The sequence below is a fragment of the Trachymyrmex cornetzi genome, unplaced genomic scaffold (genome assembly GCF_001594075.2).
Source record: "Trachymyrmex cornetzi isolate Tcor2-1 unplaced genomic scaffold, Tcor1.1 scaffold85, whole genome shotgun sequence".
Lineage (NCBI taxonomy): Eukaryota > Metazoa > Arthropoda > Insecta > Hymenoptera > Formicidae > Trachymyrmex > Trachymyrmex cornetzi.
In genome coordinates this window covers 433,929-445,534 of record NW_017300191.1, presented here as the reverse complement: position 1 = coordinate 445,534, position 11,606 = coordinate 433,929, and the positions used below count along the sequence as shown (strand labels likewise).

General features: G+C 35.9%; 1 protein-coding gene across 17 annotated transcripts in view; it reads left to right on the top strand.

Annotated features, from left to right (window-relative positions):
* The window catches only part of LOC108769074 (collagen alpha chain CG42342), a 179,961-nt gene that overhangs the window by 113,074 nt on the left and 55,281 nt on the right, over positions 1-11,606 (top strand). The window lies entirely within an intron of this gene.

The window sequence follows — 11,606 nt, the reverse complement described above, 5'->3', positions numbered from 1 at the left end:
CTCTCTCTCTCTCTCTCTCTCTCTCTCTCTCTCTCTCTCTCTCTCTCTCTCTCTCTCTTTCTCATCTTGCCCGCTGGCTTGCCTGTCTGCCCGCCCGCTTTTCTGTTATGTCGTGCCTGCTCTCTCTCGTGCCGTCAACAGAGTCTCTCAACTATCTCTCGGAAGCTTAGAGTCCGGTTACACCATGCGTCTTGATTGGCGTTGCTAAATATAAAAGCAAAACGTAAGGTCGTTCGGAGTAATTTTGCCACGTGGCTTAAGTGAACTAATGCTCCAACGATGAGTACATTGTAATGATGAACCTGATATAATAATTATGAGATTATTTAAAGGGATTAGTTCTTGTTTATCACGAAGTTATAAAATGTATCGATTACTCGTTACATTATTGGGACAGGAGTCTTTTGAAGGGCATTAAAATTATACTGTTTGTGCTTGTTACTTTTTTTTTAGTATTTAATAATTCAAATAAATTTTGCTACATGATTAAGTGAACCTAATATAATAATTATAAGGTCATTTAAAGGGGTAAGTTCTTGTTTATCACGAAGTCATAAAATGTATCGTTACATTATTGTAACAGGAGTCTCTCAAAGGACATGAAAAATTGTTTATGCTGTTATTTTTTTTTTTATTAAAAGCTATACAATATATCGTAAGGTGAAGATCATTCTCTCTGTTAAAAAAGTCATTTTTTTAATTCAGATAAATTTTGCCACACACGTGGTTAAGTAAACTATAACGCTCTAACGAGTATCTTTCAATGATGCGAGTCTAATATAATAACGGCAAGGTCATTCAAAGGGGTAAGTTCTTGTTTATCACGAGTTATAAAATATATCGACTACTTTCTCGTCGTTACATTATTAAAACAGGATATTAAAAATTGTATCTTTTATGCTTATTTTTTTATTAATTGTGTAGCAGGTATATCGTAACGTAAAGATTGTCAACAAAGTTCTGTCCTGTTTAAGTAATTCGGATAAATGTTCTATCACTTTCGCAAGAAATGTACCACGTTCAGAAATTCTTTCGCAAGAAAGAATTCTTCCTTCATATTTTATATTTACAACGGCAAGCAGATTTATTGACGGGGTAGTCGATTATATGGCAGTAACAATTGCACTTTTAGGATGTTTCTTACCTCATTGTAGCAACTTTATTCCATCTTCTCGTTCAAATGACGATTCTCTGCTTCGCGAATTACGCGCCGCATTTGATAAACGCACGTTCAGAGAACGTTGTTTTTCAATAGCACCGCGAAAGGCGGTCGGGGATACGTAATGGATTTTACGATCGCCGCGCTCCGTTTTTTTTTTTTCGCGCACCTTCCATATGGCGTGCAAAAAAGGGATGAAAAACTGGAGCGGCAAAAATATTGCGTATAAATCTGGGATATGCGGTTGTCGCGACACGACCAATCGCATCGATGCCGAGTCTTGCAACTCGACATCAATGTCGAAACTTCTCGTCCCTGTGTGTACCGTCGAGAGATAAACCCCGTGTGTTGCGGAATCGAGGGGCTACTCGATTACGAAGACGATACTTCCTGTTCGAAGGCAGATAGTGGAAACTAACTCTCTGGCTGGTCGCATTAAAGCTTGTCAGCGGTGGCTCGATATAATTGCGAGAGTGCATCGAAGGGGAGAGTGCGATACCGTGTGCAACAAAGTTTATATCTTGTTTCTCCTATTGAAAATTGGCATTGAACGATCGGTCCATTTTGCTTGTAAAATTAGTCCGAACGAAATTTACATCTTTAATTATCGCTTTAATTTAATTCGAAGTTTAAACACGAAGCTTTTATTTATACTGTGATTGAACTAAATTGAATACAATTATTTATGTTGTAGATACATAAAAGAAAACATTTTATGTTACGATAATATTTGTTATGAATGAATATCATAAAAAAATGTATAATATTTAACTTAAAAAAATGAAATCCGCTTTTAAATGAATTGTAATAGATTTTTGGAATATAAGCGTTAAATGATGAGTGTCTGAGCGATAAAAATGTTTATGTAGATTTGGAATTTTAAGCTGAATTCATTTCGTAGCATTCTTCGTTTTATTTCGCTTGTGATCGATCGTATACGTCTTGTGCGTCAAATATCGCTTTATTCGTATTTTAAATGTTGCATAGAACGTAAAAACAAATTGATTCGATGGAAGAGATCGATAATTCTCGCTTAGTCACCTTCGCGGAGATGAGAATATAATGCATTGCTTGATCGCGCGGATAAAAGCGAAGCAAAGGTGAGGTTCCGAGGGGAACCGATGTTGATTTTGATCGTGTGCGTTTCACAAGAAATGCGGACGGCGGAAGGGTAATTATTTTCTTTGGCTATCGACGGCTCTCCGCCGGCTTTCGCTAAATACACTCCCGGGAGTCCCTCTCGACGGGCGCGGTTCGCAAATACGGTCGCGGCGAGTAATTGCTTTTTAACAACCCGCGTCCGACAAAGGCAATTAACTCCTCGGAAATGCGCGAGCCGTCAGTGTTTTAGAGACGAGTTACGCGAAAGTCGCATCGGTACGCGTGTAACGACCGTTCCCTGACAGAGATGCACCGTGCCTGTGAAAAGTTTGAGAAAAAGGAGGAGAATAAACGTCATGGCGCGTTCCGTGAAAATAAATTCCACGGAAGTGCAACTGAAAGTTTGCAGGGGATGTACCAAACGAGTTCTCTTTTCAGTGCACTGTTAAATTCATAATATCAAATTATAGTCAATTGTTTTTTATTTCTGTAGATCGTTACTATTCCTACTCAATACGTCGTTAATTTTAAAGAGAGTTGAGTAAGGAACTAAATTTAAGTCTAATTTAATAAATTTTCTCAAGTTAAACAATTTAACTTGAGAAAATGTATATTAAATTAGACTTAAATTTAGTTTATTATTTATATATTAAGTTTATACATTAATAATGTTTACTTTGAAACTTACACAAAAACGGATTGATTTTTGACACGCTTCGAGGTTAAAAATAATAATAAAATGTTTAACTCAAGAGATTGAATTTCCATTGTTTCTTTGGTATCTAATAGTGTATACGTGGCGAAAAAAAGGCAAAATAAAATCACTCGACACATTACGATTTTTTGCGAAATATTTTTTTTCTATGTAATGACATGCTGCGCTTTTCGATTTCTCTCGTGTTGCACAAAAATTTCGACTGTGTGGACAGCTGTCATATTCAGAAATATATTGGCTTTTTCGATGAAATTGGAGCCGATAAATCCGTTTGGCTTTTTTTACGCGTTATCTAAACTGTGTCTGCTACTCCTATCAGTCGATGAATTGCCACGCGTGGAGCGCTAAATGACCTGAAAACAAACTGTCATAAGCCAGCATTTTTATTATATTTGCATAGATTCATTTATGTCATTTATCCTTCATCATACGCGATATTGATATAGAGCATATATGCACTCTCACTATGTATCAGCAATTTATCCAAACTGAAAATTTCGCAAAATTCTATCACATTGTTAATGGCCTTTCGCCTACATAGTTGAGCTTTGAAATCAATATTTTGATTGCAAATTTTAATAGATAAATTTAAATCTGTAAAAAATACGATTTCTATAATAGTAAAAATTCTTTGTTAAAACTTTCACAGATATATACATGATTTTTTTTTAATTTTTATATAGTCCTAAACATCAGATCTGTACTGAAAACTTAAAGAAGTGGTAGATGCAAAATTCGACATAGTCGGCGGAGGGTTGAAATAAATCTTCCACACATCCTTATAATAATGTCTTGATTTTAGACCATTTTCACAAATTCTACACCCGTAGAAATGATTTCCGAGTTTAGTTACTTTTTGATCTATCATAAAATACAATCGCGTTACAGAGCCAATCATATTTATTGTTGAGAGCAGAATATTTTACTCTTGATGAAAAATTCTGAAAAATGTAGAATAACGTGATCAAACACTTGGGTTTCTCACCGAATATTATGGCACCAGCATCATACGTTAATATATCAGGTAAAGATATTTATTCTATATGTAAGAATATATAAACTTAAAATATGTATTACTCTCGTTTCAAGACAATAAATCAATCTTAATTAATTCAGGACGGAAAAATAGGAAATATCGATTTAATTTTAATATTTATACTGTATAAGGTTGCGAGAAAGATCAAGAATATTTTTTATCTCTTATTAGAAATCCTTTTTGACAGGGTAATGACAATATTGATTACCATGCGTTTGCATATTATAGATGAAACAAAGAATATTCAGGATTGATCGCGCGCGGCGATGATTAATCAATTCCAGTCCGTCGTTCCCTTCTGAATTATAGCCCTAGTTATTACACAGGGGAAGAAAAAATGGAACTAATCAGCGTCAGTCGATCCTGATGCACGGCCTGGTTGTGAGCCAGTCCTCACGGCTGTTCCGTGGACCGTGGGGGAATTCGGTCGATTTCTTTTCCCGTCGAACGCTCGCGGAGAAAAGGCCAACATGCGTCTCAGCGGCGCCTAATAGAAAAGGAGGAAATCCCGCGGAAAATGCGCCTGTCGGGGAAACGCTTCTACGTGTACCTCGAGTTTACAGCCGTCGACGCCGCGCCACCGCGATCATTTTCCAGCCGCGTGACTCTATTTTGTGGAACGAGCGCGCGGTGTGTCGTTAACGCGTGTTGTATACACCGTTCCTTCCTCCTTGTCTTTCTCTCTCCCTCTCTCCCTCTCTCTCTCTCTCTCTCTCTCTCTCTCTCTCTGTCTCCTCTCTCGCCTCGGAACTTTGCCAAAACGTCGCGTTAATCTCGTTCTTATTCACGCGAGAGATTCCACGAGGGTTGACAATATCAGATGCGAGAGAGAGATGCGAGTTTTCCCGCGGGAGCGAGAGATGGAAGTTTCTCCTTGTCCCGCGTGTTCCACGTCGTGAAGTATTTCAGTCGTGTCTAGACTACGCGATTATTTCCCGCGCGTGTTTTTTTCCTGATTTTCTCTTTGTCGTTCTCCTCGGCGCGACACGCGCTCTCCTCTTGTTTCTCGCCTTGCTCCGCTTCATCTCGCGCTTACGGTACATTCGTGCGAATCGCCATTGCGAAAAGATGAAGACACGCCGAATTACCGAGCAATTGGGCTGCTATGTCGCTGGAATCGTATGTATGCGAACTATCCCGGGGCGGAATGCACAAACGGCGCATTCTATGACTCGATTGGAACAGGAAATGTTCCGTAAATGTACTGCAATTCAGGCTTTGCTTTTAAGGATGCAAGGTGTATGCTACATATCACACGGATAGAATAATTAATAAGCAAATGCAATCACGTTAACGAAAAAAATAGAAAACATATATGTGTGGAAGAAATAGTCTCAAAACTGACAATTTCTTTCTTTAATTGTATTTAATAAGTGAAATAATGTAACATTTTTTTTTTATCGAATATTTAATCTTCTATTATTCTTAAAAAGAGACTTTTTTGAAATATTTACTCTTTTTTATTCTTCCCTTTAAATTTTCATGCTTTCCTTTAAATGATAAACTATTTATGGAATTTTATTCAATATATTAGTCAAATTTTTTCAATATTAAATATTTCTCTAATTAAATATCTTATAAATTGTAATTAATAAATAATTAAACTTAAATGAAGTACGAGGTTTCTCATTATACTATTAAATATTAAAAGATCAAATTGAAATAATTTCTTAAACTAAATAACATTTTATTATCTTAACTTCCAAATCAAAATGTATTATTTTAATTTGGAGATCGCGTTGTTAAAAAAACAATCACAATTAATCAATTTATTTCTATAATTAAATAAATTGCTTAATTTCAAAGTAAACAGCGCTAATATTAAAATATGCACATAATGATAAATAATAAACTAAATTTCAGTCAAATTAATACATTATCTGGTTTATAAACTCTCTGTTTAACTCTATTATTTGAATTAAATTATCATATTGAATAGGAACAGCAGCGTATAGGAATGATTAAAAACAACTCAAATTGTCAGTATGATTTAACATTATAAATTTAATAATGACTATATATTTCATTGTTAAATTCATAATATTAAATTACACTCAATTTGAATTATTTTTAATTATTCTTATAAATCAGTATAGTGATCCTACATAAGACAGGGTTGCCACAGACCTGGAAAACCGGGAAAAGTCAGGGAAATTGATATTGGTTATGGAAAACCGGGAAAAGTCAGGGGAAAATGTAAAAAAGTCTGGAATTTTATATATAAAATTTGCTCACAATTTCCTTAAACTGCTCCTATTCTAAATAATTGTTATAATTGTTTAATATTATATCTGACGTTTATAATGAAATACATTCAAAATTTGTACACTTTAAATTGTACACTTTAAATAATTTTAATAAAATAATTAAAATTTATATTTTATTTAGTATTTTTATCTGATCGCTCTTTTTCGTAACTGCATTCTTTTTTTCCAATACTAATTAATTTTTCGTTGGCTTGAATTTGCATCCAAAATTTTAGTATGCTACTAAGCCTCTTTGCGTTGTTTTTAATAATATAGGCTAGCTTTCCTACAACTCTTGACTTTAAATGTGCTAAAATTTACATATTTTATATTGGAAAGTTTTCCATTTTCATCTGGAAAACCTGGAAAAGTCAGGGAATTTTAAAATTTATTTTCTGTGGCAACCCTGCTAAAATTAATTTAATTAAATGCAGTTAAACAATTTAACTTAAGAAAATGTATTAAATGCAACTCAAATTTACTTTATTATTTACTAAATGTATACGTTAACATGAACGATGTTTGCTTTGAAACTAACCACAAAAATGGATCGATTTACATTTTGATATACATGGCAGTTAAAAAATAACAAAATATTTTTTAACTCAAAGGATTGGGTTACCACTGCTTCTTTGATATGTAACAGTGTTGAATTTCTCTTCGTAAAATAAAAATTCACTAGTTGTAAAACTCCGCGAACGTTACTCCGTTTACGAGAATTTCTTTTTAAACTTTCCTTTAATACTGCAACAGCTGTCATTCTCCGTCTTTTTATATATCTGCTGAACATATCGCAATCCGCTCGACATGACGGCCGCGTCGCGGTCCGCAAAGTTCGCCTTGGTCGCTTCTTGCCGAGCCGCGCGATCGGCAATGTCCGCCGGCGCAAACTTTCCTCGTTATACCCCGGGTATTCGCGGCAAGTACAAGTATTCGGGGTGGCAAGACGGCGGCACCCGTCATCTGCGCGGTGTGATGAGAACCGCGGGGTGGCGAAAACTTGCCACGTCGCGCCGCGCCGAGAGAATAGCGAGAGGCGTTACACCGAGACGCGAGCGAGCTGGGGAGTCTCTTCTCGTTTTTTTTTTTATCTCGATACCGATCGACATCGATCGATCGTTGCTTCGCCGTCGTCGGCTTCTTCTTCCCGTTCGTGCCTGCCTCTGCTTCTTCTTCCCGATACCAGAGCATTACCGAACTTGCGCGTTTCTTATCACGTACGGTACCGCCGCAGGAACTGGATATCGTGTTACGTTGCAAAAAGCGAATCGCCGAGCTCGACGAGAGTGACATGCCAATTTTTCAAAGTAGAACAACATATTTTTATCGCTTCGTACATTCATTATACAGAAATAACGATTTTGTTGAAGTAAAAATTACACTTGATAAATACTATTTTAAATCTATTTTAAATCCGCAAATTTAAGCGTTATTTTTTTTTTTACTTTTTACTGGAATAGAATACCTGAAATTTTTTATAATACTTGATTTTGCTGAAATACCTAAAAATTTAGGTACAGATCTGAAAATAATTTTGTTAAACTATCTAAATAATTACGTAGGAATCTCAAGTATGATAAGCTGAAAATGTTTTACCATTCCAGTAACCACTTTGAACGTCCTACATAATTATTTTAACGGTTCGATAAAATTATTTTCAGATCCGTAATTTAATTTTCAGATCTTGATCTATATTTTTAGCAAAGCCGTCTTTTCCGTGTCCTATATATACTTCTATAGGTCGCCATCATCTTGTACTTTTTTTTATCTACAACTTCAACTCTCCGAGTTCTTCGTGATTCTAGATAAACAACTCATACTAATGATAAATGATTAGTACGAGTTGTTTATCTGGAATCACGAAGAACTTTGGAGTTGAAGCAGTATAAAATACAAAAAACTCAGACCAAGGCGACCTATATAGACATGATTAAAAATAACTCAAATTGAGTATAATTTGACGTTATAAATTTAATAGTGTGTATAATACAATATTTCTGTAATAAAATCAGAAAATATGCCAAATATTATTTCAATATTTATACTTAAATAACTCGTTTGCGTTGATAAATTCATTTAACGGCGTCTTTCACAGGCTTATATCCCTGCAAATCCGTGTCCGGATTTAAAAGTGGCACACCGCGCTCCACTCATACATATAATTTTGATAGAGCTGTCTGTCGGATATCCAGTAGCCGCAGCGCATCTTTCGCCTTCTCTACCGCGTAATCCTCGAAAGGGCTGTGCTTCTCGACGTGTGGCGGGATTATGCCATCTGCCTTTTCTGACTTTTTTATTCGGAGATACGAGATACAAACCGGTGCGCCGTTTCGAGACATACACGTCCATACGCGTCCGGCAGCTGCCGCTAAGAAATACGCGCGATCGGCACGTACGTCGTTATTTCTGCACACGTCGTGGATTACGGCCGAGGTGTAACCGTCAGAGCGGATTATCCGGAATTGCTGTGGAACGCTACGGGCGATCGTACTGACAGTTTCGTGTCTATTAAATGGAGTGTGCTCATATCCACCCGTCCAGAGATTTGGATTCCGACGAATTTCCGCGGTCAAACAACCGGTTGTGTGGTAACTCCTCTAATCGTATTTCGTCAGTTTAATGGACAGCTAAATAAAATTCTTATTAATATTAGTTCTTAAGTTATCAGTTAGTTTTATGATAAATAAATTATTCAATTATTCATATATATATTGTTGCGATAAATACGTCACTCTTTAATGTGAGATTTTTAATGAATTTTTATATTATAAAAAATAAAGGGAAAATGTACGAAATTTTTCCTTTTTCTAGAAAATTTTCTAAAATTTACATAACTCTCTTAAATAAAAATTTTATTAAAATATATTTTTTTAGACAGTAACATTTATCTTAAAATAAATTTAATCCATTATATAGTTCATCTATCCTGCAATTTTACATGGAAAGAATGATATTGTTAAAGTATCTAAAAATTTCACTAAGATATAAATATTAAAATAATTTTGTTGGATCATCAAAATAATTACTTAGGAATTTCTAAGCGATGCTGCAAAAAGGATATGAAAGTCTTTCAAGTTTGAGCACTCTACGTAATTATTTTGTCCAACAAAATTATTTTCAAATCTGTATTTACTAAGAGTTTTTAAATATTTCATTAAAACCGTCCTTTCTATGTATTCATTGTATTGAACTAATTTAGAATATTAATTGCTTATGTTTTACTTTATCTCCAGAAAAAAATCAAGTACGAATTCGAGATTTATTCGCGGACAAAACCTGTATAAATGAATCGTAAGTAGGCTACGTAAATAAAAGTTGTCAGCTGACGTTTACTTGCAAGTTTGCCAACACTTTTAAAAAAGAAACTTCCTTTTTTTTTCCCGCAACTTTTTCCTCACACAGCTTCGCGCGTTATTGCCTCAGGCTCTTCAATTGTAAAAAAATCTGGCAAAAGTTATCCACTGCGACGTGATGCACTTCAGCCCCGCGGGCAGCTTCAGTTCGTGGCTTCCCTCTCCGAAGGATATGACGTCATCCCCTGCGCGATGTTTGCCGGTGGCGATAAATGGAAAATAAAAAAGGAGAACCGCTCGCGCCCTTGTCCGAGCGGCCAGCAGCCCCGGGAATAAATCACGATCGAATTGTTCTCCATGAGAAAGAGAGAGAGGGAGGGATAGAGAGAGGGTTCCCCGACCCTGAATGTCAGGCAAGTCCCTGCCGGAAATTAGAATAACGCGAACGATGAGAGACAAGCTGCATCCCATCCTCAGGCGAAACGTTCGTTGTCAACGCATCGTGGAAATGCATATCCAGTTGCATTCATTATATGGCTTGTAATCATTTTTAATTTGGTCGCTAAAAAGATTTGCAATTACTGTCAGAAATACGAAGCACTTTTAATGAGTTGTAAATCATAATCAGCGTTCCATAAATCAAAAGCTGCAATAAATCTTTTTTAAACGCTTCGTGTTAGTTATTTTATTTTTACTGTGTAAAAATTGTGTCGTTTTTAATTCGCGAACTACCGCAAGCAGCAGCAATTCATTAAAGGTGCTCTATGCTTTTTGATAGGAAAGCGTGCGGATACGATCTTTTTTTAGAATGATATTGTTTAACCACGATAGGTCGAACATTGGAATATAGCGTTGTACAGTGTATTCCCATTCGTTGCGCTCGAAACAGGGTGAGCTCGGATTTTCGTTTTTCCAAGTAATGAAGCCGAAAGGGAAATACATACGTACGCGTATACGGGTGTAACGTTCACTGCCGGAGCCATGTCAAATAAAATAAAAAAAAAATCACATGTCAAATAAAAGAATTAGTCCCGTTACGTTTCATGTCGCCAAGCTAGTCGATCAGATTTTCGCCTGCATGCCGCGCATTCGTTCCCCTCGATTTTCGGAAATCCTCCAACGGACGGGAACGATGACGTAATTTCATTACGTGTCAAATCTATCGGTCTTTTCACCGATTCACTTCATCCCGCCGGCATTCGCGTACTACGGGGTGGTCCGTTACCGGATGCTCTTTCATCACGCAACCGCGGGAATGAAGTTAGGATAATGATAGATTTGTCTGAACGTCGAGCTACGTATGATTACGAAACTACTTAATGTTGAAGATTGAAACGTTTGAGATAGCTGCTCTAGATTGATCAGAAATGAGTGGGTATAGAATTGAATGGATCAGGTATATAAATAAACAGCGATATTAATAGTTAGCTATAATATACAACTATATACAGCAATGGTTACACGGAAAGAACAATTTTGCTGAAATATTTGAAAATTAGATGATCCGAGATTAATTTTGTTGGAAACTAAAAAACGGTGAGCAGTGCTGCAAAACATTTAGCTGTTTTGAAATATCTAAAAATTTAGATGGACACTGATTTGAAAATAATTTTGTTAGTCTATCAAAATGTTGGAAACTAAAAAACGATGAGCAGTGCTACAAAAATATTTTGATATTCTAGCAACCAGAATTTTCAACAAAGTTATAAGTTTTAATGATCCAACAAAATTATGTTTAGATTTGTATTCAACAAAATTTTAAGTCTTTCGGTAAAATCGTTCTTTTTATGTTCTGTTGTTTCGAATTTATATCTCTAACTACCTATGAACAAGATGTCTAATGGTCGGGGCTATATGGTTATTGCTGAAGTTTATCCGCAATCCCGAAAACTCATTTTCGTCGCAATGGGTAACACTTCGTTAGCGGTAACATTCGTGCTATACAAGGTGTCCATTACGTAGTATTTTATTTCTAAGCGATTGGTCACAGAGTAAAGGTTCTTTGTCGTGTTCAGTGTTTCGCCAGGATCTTTAAATGGATGTCACCAAATATCGT